The sequence below is a fragment of the Bactrocera neohumeralis genome, chromosome 3 (genome assembly GCF_024586455.1).
Source record: "Bactrocera neohumeralis isolate Rockhampton chromosome 3, APGP_CSIRO_Bneo_wtdbg2-racon-allhic-juicebox.fasta_v2, whole genome shotgun sequence".
In the NCBI taxonomy this organism is placed as follows: Eukaryota; Metazoa; Arthropoda; class Insecta; order Diptera; family Tephritidae; genus Bactrocera; species Bactrocera neohumeralis.
This window is the reverse complement of record NC_065920.1, coordinates 60,466,348-60,483,115: the sequence shown is the minus strand read 5'-3', so window position 1 is coordinate 60,483,115 and position 16,768 is coordinate 60,466,348. Positions and strand designations below refer to the sequence as shown.

The window sequence follows — 16,768 nt, the reverse complement described above, 5'->3', positions numbered from 1 at the left end:
AGGTATATTTTAAGCAGAGGTTTTGGTTATTGGGAAATCAGAAGAACCCGCCTCTATTGCATCAGCAAGCAACTTCAGATTTAACATAAACCTGAACAGCCAAGAATTATTCAAGGCGATAACCTCATTTTGTATAGCGTAAAAAAGTGTCTTGGGTTGTAAGGCGTCAGTGGAAAGTGTCGCCAATTGGCTTCACTAATCCTGGAAGCCAGGCCATTAAGGTATGGAGAGATTAATGAGATAGTGATCGTTATTGCCAATAGTAGGGTAGAGATAACAACTTAACAATGGTAAACCTATGCATTGTTTATACGACAATCTGGACAGGAGCATGACAAGAACGTATTAAAACGTGATGGAATTACCACCGTGGTGCAAACCTGCAAAAGCTATATTTTAAAACGGCTGATCGACAATACACAAAGTTCTTACTGGCTCTCGATTGAAGGGACTGCAGGATGAAATTAGACAGAGAAAAGGAACATTGGTGGAATACTCACTGCTCTCTGTCTGGTGGCGGCCTACAAAATAAGGCTGACAGATCGAGAACACTACAGGAAATGTCATGAGCGAGGCATCAGGGAAACAACGAAGCATCTATTGTGTACTTGTTTCGACCGCTATAGGATAGTGGAAGAGGTATCGCTGATAATGCGCAGAGCCCTTTTAAATACGTTTTAAGCGCTGGCGTCCTAAAAGACTAGAATACTCCTCATTGTATTCGACACATCATTTGAAACGCTAAGGAGCAAAAGTCTGGCTTAGTAGCCTAACAGACTAACTTAACCAAAGCTATTTCCTTGTCGATCTGAAGTCGATAAAAAGAAGAGGAGAGGCGTGGCTGAATTTTTAACGGTTAAGAATGTTTCCTCCCGACTTCCTATAGAAAAAAGTTATATTTAAATATTGTAAGCATAGAAAACGTCTATATGTAACTATTGTAGGAAGACTTTGTTCTAATAACCTCAAAATTTATGGGAAAATTTCAAATAATCCAGTAATTTCGCTGCAGAATCGCAACAAAATCGATCCATTGCGGAATCAAATGGTTACTGTTGTTGAAAAATGGTTCTCTTACAATAACTTCCGGTGAAAACGCTTGTGGTCGATTCAGGGGAGCAGGCGCAAACAGTGGCTGGGCCAGGGTTAACGTTAAGAAAGATTTGGCTGTTTGCGTGTTTAGTGGGATTGGCAGAGAATTATTTACTTTTTGCTGCGCTCCTACTTTCAAATTCTTCATGCGAACCTGTACTGTCAACCGTCTGAAGGAAGCAATCACTCAAAAGCGGGCAGCTGTGTCCAACAGGAGAGGAATTGTGTTCCAACAGGACTACGTCAGGCCGCACTCGTCGTTAGTGACTCATCAGAAGCTCCGAGAGATTGATTTGGAGGTTCTTATATATCTAACACATAGTCCGGACGTGGCACTAAACGATTACTACTTGTTCCTGTTGTTCTTGTCTATGGTGAACGATTTCACTGGTGAAAAATTTGATGCAAAAGAAACTTGTGAAAATTTTTACTCATTTTTGCTAATCAATTATCTCATTCTAAGCAATTTCTTAATTAACTGACACAATTTATTTTCACTTACGAACATTATATGCTCAACCACACAGGTAAAGGTGCCCAATAGAAAAGCTTACAAACTTGCAAGCGATCGAATTAAAACGAAGAGGTAAGGAAGCAGACAAAGAATCTAAATTTCAACTTATTTTTGGTGCTTCAAAGTTGCCCACAATGGCATTTCTCATGTTTTTCTACTTTACGAAACATTAATTCAAGTGCAGCGAATTTATTTGATTGTGTCTGTATTTTACTGTCAATGTGCGAGCTACACATACACACATAAAAACTTAAGTGCATATTAATGTGTGTTTGTGCAATTTCGCTAGAAGTGAATGGCAATAAACCAAATGCAATTCAATTGCATTCTGATGCTTATTGTTCAGCACTTGCTACCGTTATATAAGTATACATATATTTTTCATTCCCTATTGCTTTATCGCTATCCTTCGGAATGCATTGGAACACATTTCACTCCATTGGGAATTTCGTAATATTTGCGCGGCACAATATCTAACAATAGAAGCGATGGAAGTTTAGTGAAAGCATGCATATGTATGAACACTAGGGTGGTACTTAAGTATACTCTAAAACAACGAATAAAAATTTTGGTTATTCGAATATATACTCGATTGTCTCACTCATTCGCTTTGTGGCTTGTGGCGCCGTCCTATTGGAACCACATATTGTCCAAGTCAATATCATCCAATTCTGGCCAAAAATATTCGGTTATCAGTAACGCAGTAGCGATTCCCATTCACAGCAACGTACCTGTCTTGATCACCACGTAAGAAGAATGTCCTGGTTGTTGTTGTTGTAGCGGTGGCATTCTGTCGAGTTGACAGTCCTAGGCCGGATAAAAAAATGGGTCCGTTCCGGTTACGTAAACTCGTCTGTCGTGGGAACGGCCAACCAGGTCTTCTACGGCGGTGCGTTCTCGTTGCCATCGCACACCTTCCAAAAATGTGTGTTCAGCGTCGCCTTCTCTCGCGTCGTTGTAAAGACATAACGGCTCTTCGACTTTTCCCATTCTTTGGAGGTATTTTTTGAAGTATCAATGACCGGATAACAGTTGAGTTATGTTTGTCTATAAGTTTAGGTCTTTTAATAGTCTTGCTGGCCATCTGTAGCCACTCTCATTCTCCCATGGTGTCTTGGTGTTGTTGTATCTTTCTTTATTTGTTCTATTGCGCTCTTGTTATCTTCGAATGTTATCTTTTGCTCCCACAGCTTTTTCCTTTCGTATGCCAGAAAATCAATTGGACCATTTCAGCTTATAACTAGTTTTGCATTACCTGACACTGTTCGGTAGGCTGATACAACTCTCAGGGCTACGGTGCGGTGCACTCTGTTCACTATCTTACGCCGGTTTTCTTTTTTAACCACATCTGCCCAGATCTCAGCTCCGTATAATAGAATGCTGAATGTCGCGAACATTAGGAGTTCTCTCTTTCCTTGGCTGGGGCCTCCTTTGTTGGCCATTAGTTTGCTAAGTTGATTTTCGATGCCTTTCCTACGGCGATCTGGATTTGTACCTAGAAGGTTAATCCGGATTAACCAGTCCAGTCTTAACCCTAAGAAGTTTACTGCTTTGTGTGTCCTAAGAATATCCGTGCTCATTTGGATAGTTATTTGGAGAGGTATGTGCTTATATGTTATTACTGGTAGCTCTGTTTTTAACAGCGAACTGGTGTGCGTCAAGCCATGCTTGCGTCCGTATCATGACATGATTATGCTTTTTTCACGCTTCTTCTGTGTTTCTTGGTGTAATTACTGCTGCAATGTCGTCCGCGTAGCCAATTAAGTACGATTCATCTGGAATTTCGAGTTCTGATGTTTCACAAGTTTCTTGTGCTGCTCCTGACGTGAACGCCATCTGTTCTTCTCTAGTTTGGTACAGCAGTTTTCTGTTACCAAAGTAGCTCCGCAGCACAGCTCTGAGGAAGTCGGAGACTGTAAAGCTTTTTTTCGAGATCATTGATCATATCCACCCATATAATGCTGTTGAAGGCGTTTCTAAGATCTAAGGTCGCCAGCAACACTGTTCTTTTGTATTCAAGGCATATGATAAGTTTTGAGTTGGAAATCTTCAATCCGTAAGATTTAGTGTAAAGTTAGGACAGACTACACCAAAAATATTAACGAATGCCATTTTAAAAATAGCAACCCTGAATATTACTGGATGGTGCATTGTTCCGAAAGATGCTCTAAAGCTCAGGGAAGCTGAGTATATGAAAATATTCAAACAGAGACATGTTGAAAAACTCTCCTCGTTAAATAGTATCCCTGAAAACTTGAACCACTTCATCGCACAGGCTACACGTGGAGGTTTTAGCTCTGCTTACATACCGAAGAGGGCTATTTGAACGATGAACAGTCGCTGGAGAAAAGAAGCAGTGAGCTTTATCATGAATGGATCGAAGTTTGGAGGGGAAGTTTTCTAAAAGGAGCCCTCCAGCAAGCTTAGCTTTAAGCTACCAGTCTACTGTAGTGTTCTTCATTAAGATGTAGCTGCTGTTAAAGTAACAGTAGATTTGCGGCGCCGAGGTTTAACCTCTTTTAGTGAAGTGAGCATTCACTTTGACGCGCGGGCGCGGCAATACTAACGCTTAGCTCGTAAACTGTGCGTTCAAACTTAGACAAGCAGTGTTTGCCCTCACTGGAATTTACATCAAGCTGCTAACCCAACCTTACCTTAAGGACAATCCTAATACAGTTGCTGCTATACCACACAAAGTGTTTCTATATTTCAACAAACCTATATATATACGATTCTCAGTATGTTCGCGCCAACAGCTACCACAAGAGTGCAACTAATATGTATGTAAGTATGTGCTTGTGTAAATTTATTTGTTGCAGCGTGACGCACCTGTAAAGGCAAGCAACTTGCAGGCACTCATAGATATACACATACGTACATACATATATATACACATTTAGTTGACGGTGTGTAGATTTGTTATGTGGCTGGTTTTGTTTGTCGTAAAATTGCAATATTAAAACAGGAACAAGTATGGCTGCATTTGGTGGTGGTGAAATTATGTGTTACATATACGCTTGTGGTGTAGCGGAAACGGAAGTTTACATTGCACAATTTAGTGGTTTCAGATTGCGTACCTAGCGACACAAACATACGCGAAAATATATATGTACCATATATATATACATATATTGGTAAAGGCATTTATTTTTATATGGATTAGGGTGGGACAGATTAATTGAAAGGCAAGCAAAATTAAATAAAGAATTTCGAACTGCTTGGGCTTTAGATTCAAATGGAAGCGCCAAGAAACCAGAACCGCGAACATAGCCGAAAAGTTAAGGCCGCGACAGCTGTCCTCCGACTCAGAGGATTTGGGTACTGAGATGATTGTGAACCCGGACATTCTGGAATTGACACACACAATTTGATTTCATTCCAAAATACTTGGATTAGCAGGTCACCGAACCTCCTCACATACCTTCGAGGGAGATATGAGAGGAAAGAACTCTTACGAATGGATCAAAGCTTGCGGAGAGTGTTGTTGGAATACACTGTCAGGAACTTTTCATCAGTTCCTGTTCAAGGCTAACTAACCATCGTCTTCCAAGTGGAGGGGACTGCCGTAAAGATATCAGGAGATCTATTAATAAAAGGATGTCTAGAACTCCTTATCTCTAGCATCGTGTTATTATATAATTAGATTGGTTTGGGTGCCTAGTCACAGCTGTACGACCTCCATTAGGTTCTTCTAGTTCACTACTAGACTGTTGGGCATGAGGCCAGCTCCAGAACAGACCAGCAAGACCAACAGCTGTGCAATGGCAAGATCCTTCTGGCCCAGGGTTAATCGCGAGAGTTCTAGTGTTGCAGTTTTAACCGAACGGGAGTCATGCAGACAGATTGAACATCTTACCGATTGCCAGCTTCATCAGCTGTTTGAAAGTAGATTAATTATAATCATCTTAACACTTTCTCTTCGAACGTCCCGCTTATGTAAGATCAAGACAAAAACACCTATGATCTCATACTTTTAGAAGTCCAGCGTGAAGTAGTGGAAATAGAAATAAAACTACCAAGCAGATTTATGATAGCTTCAGAGAGTTCTGCCGGTAGCTGATATCCAACTAAAAGAGTTTTTCGTCTGGCATCACAAAGGACTGTAAGTGTGATCCTCCGCCACTTAACCTAAATCAGTTTTACGTCCTTAGTTACCAAAGAAGCCAAGAGAGATTTTTTGCTAAATTCCCTACCCTAATGTGTGTAATCTACTTACCAATAACCCTTAATTTATTTTTTTATAAAAAGATTCAACCAAAATTTTAATTATTTTCAACTTAAAGAACTAAGTTTTCCCACTAAACGTGCCAACTTAATGTGTGTCTTGTGTTTGCTTTACAATTGAATTGAATTGAAATCAATTTGGTTTAAAAGCAGCCACGTGGTGTACAAATGTTCCTACATACATTGTTTTTTGATTGCCTTTGGACTTCTGGCTGCGAATAAATGCCCGCGAAAGGCTATCAAAAAGCCAGTGAAAGCCATGTTATGCGTTATGTGAATTGTGTAATTGTGGTATTACAGTAAATATCAGTTAAAAATTTTATTTTTGCTCTTTTTCTCAAATACATATCGGCCTTAGATTGTCACACGTTGTATAGAACCTGGGATAAGAAAATGGTTTATAAAAGTAGTAGAATTATAACGAAATAATCGAAAGGTTTCTAAGGATAGACATATTATTTTCAGTTTAGATAGACCACTGTACTTACCGTATTAAACTGTTTGAGATATTTTCGGAAGAATATCTGAAAAAGAAAAAAATTAAAAATTATTAATAAAATTTTTTTACCCGAAACTAAAGAAAATGCAAGTCAACTTAGAGAGCAGAGAGTGCGAATGAAGCCAATATATTTTAATGGACTCAAGTCATAAATGTCCCATTTAATTCACATAAAAAAGTCTACAATAGTAATTCACGAAAGCAACGTTTTGTTCCTCATTTCCATTAATGGTCAATAATAGATTCAGCCTGGAAAGGCTTTACGAACCTGAATGTGTCGTCACGCTCTGGTGTGATTGTGATTGATATTTTAGCCAAACACGAAACAATAGTTATCCCTCAACCATCGTCTTCGCCAGATTTGGTTTCCTTTGACTTTCTTCTGTTTTCGAAAGAGAAAAATACGCTTCGGGGAATGCGTCATGAGTCTACTGACCTATTATATAAGAATCATCAAGTAAGCTTGTGGCGTCTTAAATAAAAAGCTGTCAAACACACAACAACATTACACGAACACAAAATAAGATTGTAGGTATGTTAGGAAGAGTGCAGTCCCATTCGTGATCAATTTGTGAACGGATACTAAAATTATTGAAAGTGGAGTCAACCTGCCTGCTTTTTCTTTGACAGTCCGAGTACATTTGCTTACCAAGCTATAATAGATCTTTTTGCGATGGCAAGGCCGTAAGTAGTGCCGCCTAGCTCTTTGTGTAAATGATCGCTTTCTGTATCCTCCCGTCGTTGTTGAATAAAACTCCATAGGAAGATAGGACTATTTTTGTACATATGCGCATTCAGTTGCATGGACCTGTTTGGATCATATTTGTTCTTCGAAAATATCTGTTGAGTAGTTTTTTGTAATAATTTCTACTAATTTATAAAGCTGTGACTGTATGTGATTGACAAGTGGCCAAAGAGGTTTAGCAAGTTACGAGTAAAATCTGTCTTATTTGTACCATTAACCATTAACATAAAGTCACAGACTTAACAAGTGGAAACTTAAATATCGGATAAACAAGCCAATTTTAAAATAAAATAAAAGAACGAAGGTATCTGGAGACACCTAACAATGTGACCCTATGGTTTGTTACGTTAAAGGATAATAAAATCACAAAAATTAACAAATTCACTTATATTCTCTGCCTCCACTCTCATCTGTACTTAAGGAACTACAACGCGACCGTTTAGTGGAAGAAAGACTATGAGGATAATCCATCAGCTGCTCGATAAAACATGTGAAACTCAGCTAAACATCTGCCAAATCTTTGATATTTAATTATGTTTATTCAAAGAATAGATTTCTTCGCCGTCCGGCCCGTTTTCTCGACTAAACCACAAGTCATTTAAATAATCTTAACAGCCGGATATTACTGTGGCAAAAAAGCAGCCGGAAATTGTAATTAAATTCCCCGGATAAATGAGATATTTCAAAAAAATAAGGTTTGTAATACTGTACTTAGTTACTATGGCAAGTATGAGCGCGAATTGTTAACCGGTTTATTTGCATCAGCTGCTTAAGTCGGTACTCTTCAGTAGGTCCTTCCGATTTTTACAATGGATAAAATGATCGAACAAACAATTTATCTCAAATTTTGTACTTCTAACCAAATTCCATTTGGGAAATCGATGCGAATGTTGGAAAATTCTTACGGTGCATCAGTTTTATCAAAAACACAAGCCTACGAATGCTACAAAGCCCTCAAAGACGGTCGAGAGATTGTTAAAGACATGCCTCGTTCTAGACGACTTCGACCTCTTCAACTGATGGAAATAGTAAAAAAGTGAACGATATGATGATGCTTGAAAATCGTGAGGTGAGTGTAAGAGAGATGGCAAGAGAGCTCGACATATCTCCTAAGTCCGTTTGAATGATTTTGGTGGATATTTTTGGTATGAAACTTGTTCTTGCTCGACTGGTCCCGATAAAGCTGAATTTATTTCAAAAAGAGTACCGTAAATACATCTCTTTAGACATACTTGATCCTGCGAATTTCGATCTCAAATTCATAGAGATTTTTTGATACTCGTAGTTTGGTGCATCATGGACAGAAGAGACAGACGGTCAAAAAGCAGGTTTTGATCGTATTGAGGCGTTTGTTTGGGAACAGCTGTCGAATACGGCCGGATTTGTGAAAGAACAATTCATGTGTTTTACAGGATGATAATGCACCATCGCATCGAGCCACGATTGTGACCGAATTTAAAGCCAAAAACGCAATGAACATAATCGATCAACCACCGTATTCACCATTCATTTGGCTCCGTAGGATTTTTTCTTGTTCCCCAAATTGAAATTGCCGCTCCATGGATTAGCAATTAGCAGCATTAAGGACGTTGAAGGCACGGATCCTTAGTAAAATTTCGGTAAAGGACTACTTACAATACAAATGAGGGCCAAGAGCTTCAGTTCATAGCGTTAGCATCATTTGAAAAAAAATATATATATTTCTAAAGCTCGATTCAAGATACTGCAGAAAATGCTGCTCTTTAACCTACTACTTACTTCGACAATTATTTTACGTACTAACTGCAAATAACATATTTCAGCTTTAACTATAAATTTATTCCTTTTCTTAGCTTCACCTACCAACAGCTAAGTATCAAAAGGCGATAAAATTGAACTCTGCCTGCAGGTATTCTGATATTGTGAAGGGCGCAGCATTGAAATGCCCAGCATTTCTTCAGCGCACACAAATATTAAATGGCATTTGCATTGTGTGACCTGAGATGCCAACGTTAAATGCTAAGGAACGCGCGTACTGCAAGTTGCCAGCTGTTTCTCGCCCGCGGGTTAAGGTTAAATTCCAGAATAATTGCTGAAGCAATCAGTGACACTGAAATTGCGTTTATTGTTGTTTAATGTAGAGGGAGCTTAGCTATCTGCCAACTTGATTGTATTTAGTAGAAGAACTGGCAGGCAGTAGCAGCGTTGCCAACCAGTAAATTGGTGGTGGGTTGCAGGGAATGTGTTAGAGGAATAGATAAGGTCACAGTAAGTATTACTTCGCAGCAAATTTAAATTCACAAACTTTTTTTTTTTGTTAAATACATTTTATTTGCAATCTATTTTAGTAAATAATAAGCAAATTTGACAACAAACCCATAATTTGACTTATATTTTTGATCTCCCATGAACTTTTGAAACGTAAATTTCAATATGAGAAATTAAATCAAAATCGTTTAACAAAAACGAAAGATACTACTTTGAGAGATATATTCCAAGAGTGTGAATGATGGTGTTCTGTGTCAAAGTAACTAGTCTTTCTTAGAACCTCAACATGAAAAATTAAATCGAAAGAGCTACAGAAACACAACAATTGAAACCATCCTTAAGCTGTGAATCTCTTCAGTGTTGTTAGTGTTACTCTACCAAAGTCCCCGATATTTCAAAGAACACAACTAAAAACATTGTCACTATTTTCTAAACTTATTCGCTCATATTTTAGCTCAATAAACGTCTCCCCGCGATGTTGGATATCTTTGAATTTATGAGAACACAGGTAGGTAGGTAAGAGTGTCGTGCCTAAGAGTTCAATTTGCGCTGAACCGCGCCATTTTGAAACAGTTCTCATAAGTTTAATTGCAATCTCGTTTCATTGTTGTTTTCAAACCCATTGAGAGTAGAATGAATACAACTCTCTTAAAACTCTTTAGACCATTCACTCATCTTTAACATCTATACATATAATTTTGCTAATAATGGTCAGCAGTTTTTATATATTTTATTTTGTAGAAACCGTTAATATAATATATTCAACGCTTTCGTTTTGGTGGATGACAAAAGGCCTGTCGTCATAAAACTCAGCGCATTCTTAAAAAATTAAAAAAAACATATATTTCCGCACTCTACAAAATAATATATTCAAGGATGACAAAAGAAAAAAATTCCTTATAAGAATGGTCAGTTTGTATGGAAGCTATAGAGATCTGAACAATTTCTTCGGAGATTATAGTGTTGCCTTGGACCGATTTCGTGAAGATATCTTGTCAAATAAACAACTTTTCTATGCATGAACTTAACCTCCCTCTTTCAGCTTTGACAGCTAGTAGTACTCTATCGGCGGTTGCGACGGAGTTTCGTGGGGAAGCAAAACAGATCTGCAAAATTTCAGATCGATATCTCACAAACTGAACGACTTCTTCGTCTTTAGTGGCGTAGACAACGCTTACGCGGTATAGCCGAGTTTACAAAGCGGGCCAGTACTTTTTCCTTTTCGCTGTTTGGCGCCAATTGGAGATTCCAAGTGTAGCCAGATCCTTCTCTATTTCAACTCTCTAACGGAGTGGAGATCTTAGTCTTCCTCTGCTCAACCCGGCGGTTACTGCGTCGAATAGTCTCAGAACTACAGTGTTTTCATCCATTCGGACAACATGACCTAGCCAGCATATTAATTCGCTGAACTATGTCAATGTCGACGTATATCTCATGCAGTTCATCATTCCATCGAATGCGATATTCGCCGTAGCCAATGCGTAAAGAAGCAAAAATCTTTCGCAAAACCTTTCTCTCGAACACTCGTAACATCGACTCATCAGATGTTGTCATCGTCCATGCCTCTGCAGCATATAACAGGACGAGAATAATGAGTAACTTATAGAGTTTTGTTTTTGTTCGTCGATAGAGGACTTTACTTCTCAATTGCCTACTCAATCCGAAGAAGCACTCGTTGGTAAGAGTTATTCTTCGTTGAATTTCAAGGCTCACGTTGTTTCCGACATAGCTTCTTGGGAGAGAAAAAGATGATCGGTTTCGCAAAACCGGAAGGTCTATTTCGCGCATATTTTTCGTATGACATTGAAACCGTAGAACAATCTGGCGAACGACGCTTCAAAAATAAGCCGAAACTGAAAAACCCCTACAAAGTTGGTCGAAAATCAAGGTGAAACATTTAAACTAATGATTTTCGCTAAAAGCAGCGTTTCGTAAGAAACTTGACTGGCCTCACAAATAGTTCAACATTTTGAGGAATTTTCTACTGAAATAAAAGGATGATAATAAAGTATAATAATGCGGTCAGTGTTTGATCCTTAGAGGCGTAACAATTAAACAATCTACCTGTAAACTGACTATGCAATAACTCACAAAAAGGTACATAGACCCACGGACAGGTACACAAAATTTAAAAATAATATCAAGGTTCATTAAACATCTACCTGCTCGACTCATATGCTCGGCCTTACACGGGCTGGTATAAATATGACAACCTTTTTCTTTTCATCATCATGACATTATCAGATACCGACTTCGAAACATCGACGCTCTGAACACCTTATGATTATGGACTTATCTGGGACCAACAATATAAATTTAGGAAATAGGAACGAATGGACGGAAAGAATTGGCCGAAAACGCCGACAAGATTTTGAAATAAAAATCATCGGAGAATTAAACAAATTAAAACAGGATGAAACCATAACACCAGTGCGAGAAGAGACGCCAAAAAATATAGTAGAAATATCAAAGACACAGACACCACACAACGCTAATACTTTTGATATACTTATGAATCTTCTACGTATGGAAAAAGATTCGATCCCTAATAATTTGCGATCAGTGTTGCCCTATCCAATGAATATGATGTTACCTATACAAAGCATATCACCCATTAAAGAGAAGGCATCTATTAAAAAGTATTTAGACGTATTGAGTGAGGGAACGGACATCGACAAAACTGTTAAAAGAAGGAGCTTAACCAAAGCTAATTTAAATAAGTTATTTTGATACCTTAGATAGTATATATCTTATGGTGAGTGTAGATAGTTTAGTGATTAATAAAACATAAAAATCTCAAAAAGATATGTTCTTATATTGTTTCGTAGTTGAAGGTTTTATTATTGGCCGTCAAGCCACTGTTTCAACTTGACTTTTCACCGATATTGACGAGGCCTTCACGGTTTCGGCTTATTTTTGAAGCGATCTTCGCTAGGTTGTTGAACATTCTCACGACCAGTAATGATTCGCTCAAAAGTCGGGTTTTCAGCTACGTTGTCAAGCTTATATACATGACATCGTTTTTGCTAAACATTCATTCTGCCACGAGGTAAGTAAGTTGCCATTTATATTTCGGAATTTGGAAAGACTTGCTTTGCAATCTGGGAACTGACAACTTGATCGTAAAGTTTGACATTTTCGATGTTATACATACTCAGAACGTCTTGACATACGGTCGCTACTTGTGCTATTTACAGTAACTTGAAATGTTCATCGTGGCCAAAAAATTAAAATGAATCGTAAACACTTTTACGCGATTATCTTTCACAACTTTCGACGTGTATCATCTCAGCAACAGTGTATCGAAATTAATTCGGCAATGAAGCTTCATCAAAGACCAGTGTTTGTCGAAGGCTTGATGAATTTAAACGAAGTCGTAGATCACTGCAAGAGGGATTTCGTGAAGGTCGTTTAAAATCAGTCGGAAACTATTGATGCTGTGCGCAAAATAATATTGTCAGACTATAATGTGACCTATCGTGAGATAAGGGCAATTATAGGCATTAGTGTGACCAGCATACATTCAATGTTGCACTAATATTTCATTAAAAAAATGGTTCACAGTGGTTGCCACACATTTGCAAATCGCTCAAAAAAGACTCTTGTCTATTCATTGGAAGAAATATAAAAAAATATGATAGCGGTATTACGGAATCGTGAGAGTTGATGAATTGTGGATTTACACGTGTGGGCCTGAAAGTAAACAGCAGACGACTGTATGGTTGTTTCACGATGAGCCGAACCCAACAAAAGTTGTTCGCGCATGAAGCACTTACAAACTAATGGTTGCCTGTTTTTTTGGAACAACTCGATATACATATTGCAAACATACCACAGTACAACGCAGAACGGTAAATTCTGAGTAGTATACAACCATTTCTTTCAAGAAATCAGGAAAACCAACTGCGAAAGACGAATCACTCTTCACCACGACAATGTAAGCACTCAAACCATCGTTTTGACGAGTCATCCTCCGTATAGTTCTGTCGTTGGACCCAATGACTTCTTTTTATTGCCGTACGTTAAAAATAAACTAAGAGGTCAACGTTTTTCGGCACCTGAAGTGGGGTTTGATGTGATCAGAACTCATGTTTTGGAGAAACCTCAATTAAGGTAGCAAAAACGCTTAGAGCATTAGTAATATGGTGTACCTACAGTCTGCCGACTACTGGCTCTAAGACTATCACGTCTTTTAGTACGATTATAGCATTCACAAGCGTCACTCCAACTCGACGATTTTCAAGCAAGTTTTCGATCATTTGTGTCCGTCATTAAAGGTGTTGTGTCATTCAAATACTTGTGTTCTGGATAAAGTAGACACCCTGCCATACAGGGTCCGGCACTCGAACCAATAAAAAAAGCCATAAATTCGGTTTGGAAAATTATTTATATTTATTTTAAAGTACAAAATGTGTGTAAATAATCATAAATTCAGGACCAATTCAATTTTGCTCGATATGACCACCTTTCGCCTTAACTACCTGCCTGAATGTGACTTGCCGGTATTTTGACCCAATCACGGACAATGGCTTTCTTAATGAAGTTCGGAACGTTGTTTTCCAGCTATTCTTGGTTCACTCGCGCTTTGTAGGACGGCGCTGAGTCTTGTTGAAACGTCCATGGTTTGCGACCGAAATGTTTGTTTGCCCACGGCTTCAAACCAGCCTCCATAACACTTTCCCGATAATATGAAGCATTTACTTTGACGCCAGCCTAGATGAAAACAATTGGAGAGCGCCCATCTGCGGTGACAGCGGTCCAAACCATTATTTGTGGCGGGTGCTGCCTCCTGGTAGCCAACCGATGACTTAGATTCTCGTATGAACGGTCGATCAAGTAAACCCTATCGTTTTGAGAGTTTACGGATTGCTCAATTGGAAAATTTTTCCGTCAGAAAACACAATGTTCGGAATTTGACCGCTTTCGGCCAAGCGAAGCAACTGCTTCGCTCTCTCAAGTCTTACTTGTTGCTGCTTCGGTGTGAGATCATGGGCCTTTTGGAACTTGTAAGGCTTGACCTTGAGCTCATTTTTCAATATGCGTCGAATGCTGCGGTCGGATATTTTCAGTTCTTTAGCCATTTGATTGGCACTTCGTCGTGGATTTCGCTCAAGTCGCTTCTTCACTTTCCGAACCATCTCACGTGACGTTGTAGTCTTTTGATGACCACCTCCATGTCGTTTTGCGATGCTATTAGTATCATTGTAACGAGTGATGGTGCGATAAACAAAAACTTTATTCACATTAGGGTGTTTGAGCTCACGAACAATTGCTGGCTGTGATTTTTCAGCTAAATATAAAGCAATCACACTATTACGTTTGAATTCCATCGCTGATCACTTATTTTTTTGCGTTCACTTTTGACAAAACGTCGCTTATGTATACGTTTGAAGAATACTCCGAACTGTCATTCAGCAAATTTATAAAGAGCTGATTCCAGTGCGACAGTTGCGCGAACGGTCTGAGGTTGGTTACACTTCGAGTGCTGGACCCTGTAGTTCTGCGATATTTTCATCAATTCTGTAGCCCTGATTCCACTGAAAATTTTCAAGAAAACTCGTTGTTAAATTTTTTCCAGAAGAATCATCAAACAAACTTTCGCCTCATAAACAAACGGCTTCTAACTTCACACGAACATAACAAAATTTATACCAATCTATAAATCATTTTTATCGAATGATAGCGGACTCGTAATATTACTGATTCGCGAACAGTTTGTATGTAGTATAATATGACTCTGAGTTCATTCTTTATGCATTTTAGCTTGGTTAGTCATCGTTTCGTCCAGAGTTTTCCAGCTCTGAGAGAACTTTGTATCTCGTCTCTTAATAAAGACTCTCGAATAGTTTGAAAGTAGCATGATATGACTCTGTCTTTATTCTTAATGTCATTCGTCGAGAGTTTTCCAGCTTTGAGAGAACGAATAAGACTTAATGTAAGTACCTAGCGCAAGGAACTTCATCTCTCGTCCTTATTTTACACATCTATTCAAAAATATCTGAAAACGGAAAATACAAAATTTTCACAAAATTAAAGTAAAGTAAACAAAGCGTTCACCACACAAAGTCTGCTTAGATAACTCCCTTATGCACATGCATTTGGTATTTTATGAAGAAAACTGGCAGCTTTGTAAAAATATTTGTCACATAACTTTTTGTCTAATTTATGGCAACTGCCATTTTCACCATACTCACGCGGGCGTTAAAGTGTGGCATGTCAACTGTGAAAACAAAAGGCAACAGCCAAGCGCGCTGAACCATTTATCCTTTTGGTTAGGTTAGTTAGCGCATAATACTGCATAATAGTATGAATGTGACTGGCTGAACGCTTGTCTCTTACTTTCTTTTGTTATTATCGCTTTATGGTATAGTTTTTAGCATATACAGCACTTTTAGCGTTCGCGTGGAAAAAATAATATAGAAGAAATTACTTTTTTTTCTGCAATAGTTCTTTACTTTTTGTAACTTTTCCTTTTCGCTTTTCATAAAAACTAAATCCGCACAATTTGCGCTTTTTCGCGTTATGATTTGCTAACAAGAGCTTACGACTCTCGATTGTGCTTTTGCAGTGCGAATTCATATATTTATAAGTGTGAGTATATGAGAGGATGTCGCTTTTTTCTTTTGAGGCGATTAATATTGTAATGATTTTAAGTCAGAGGAATAAGAAGTATTAAATAAAATTAATGGCGCGAAATAAAAAGAATTTAAGAATTACATAAAAATTAAGTCGAATTAAATAAATGGCATGAAAAGTGTTATTAATGGTAATCGCTAACGAAATGAATTTTACCATAAAACGAGGGCAATCAACTGAAAGTAGAAGATCATAATATTGAATGGGTGGTGGCTGAAGAAACATATGGAACGGTTTCATTAATTTTCCGCATTTGGGACGAAGAGCAACCCGAAAAAATTCGAGAGCTGCCATTTCATTCAAAAAAACAACGGTTTGGTGTGGTTTGTCCGCCGGTGGAATCATCGGTCCGTATTTTTTTAAAAGTGATGCCAGTGGAAACGTAGCCGTCAATGGTGATCGTTATCGCACCATGATAACCGACTATTTGATCTCTTAAGTTGAATCACATGATCTCGGCGAAATTTGGTTTCAACATGACGGTGCCACTTTTCACACATCGCATCAATCAATGGATTTATTGAGAGCACACTTCGGTTAGCAAATAATTTCACGTTTTAAGCCGGTCGATTGGCTACCTATATCGTGTAATATCACACCGTTAGACTTTTTTTCTGTGGGGATATGTAAAGTCTAAAGTCTATACGGACAATTCCACTTCGATTCAGGCCTTGGAGCAAAATATCACGCTTGTCAATCGCCAGTTACTAATTGTAATGCTCGAACGAGTCATCGAAAATTGGACTCAACGGATGGATCATCTGAGATATAGGTGTGACCAAAATTTGAAAGAGATATTCTTCAAAAAAAA

At 38.3% G+C, this 16,768-nt stretch overlaps 1 long non-coding RNA gene across 2 annotated transcripts in view; it reads right to left on the bottom strand.

Moving 5' to 3' along the window:
- Positions 1-16,768, bottom strand: part of LOC126752866 (uncharacterized) — a 62,024-nt gene that overhangs the window by 23,626 nt on the left and 21,630 nt on the right. For both annotated transcript variants that reach the window (XR_007666044.1, XR_007666043.1), the window contains exon 3: positions 6,319-6,354. This is a non-coding gene — a long non-coding RNA (uncharacterized LOC126752866). The remainder of the gene's footprint in view (positions 1-6,318; positions 6,355-16,768) is intronic.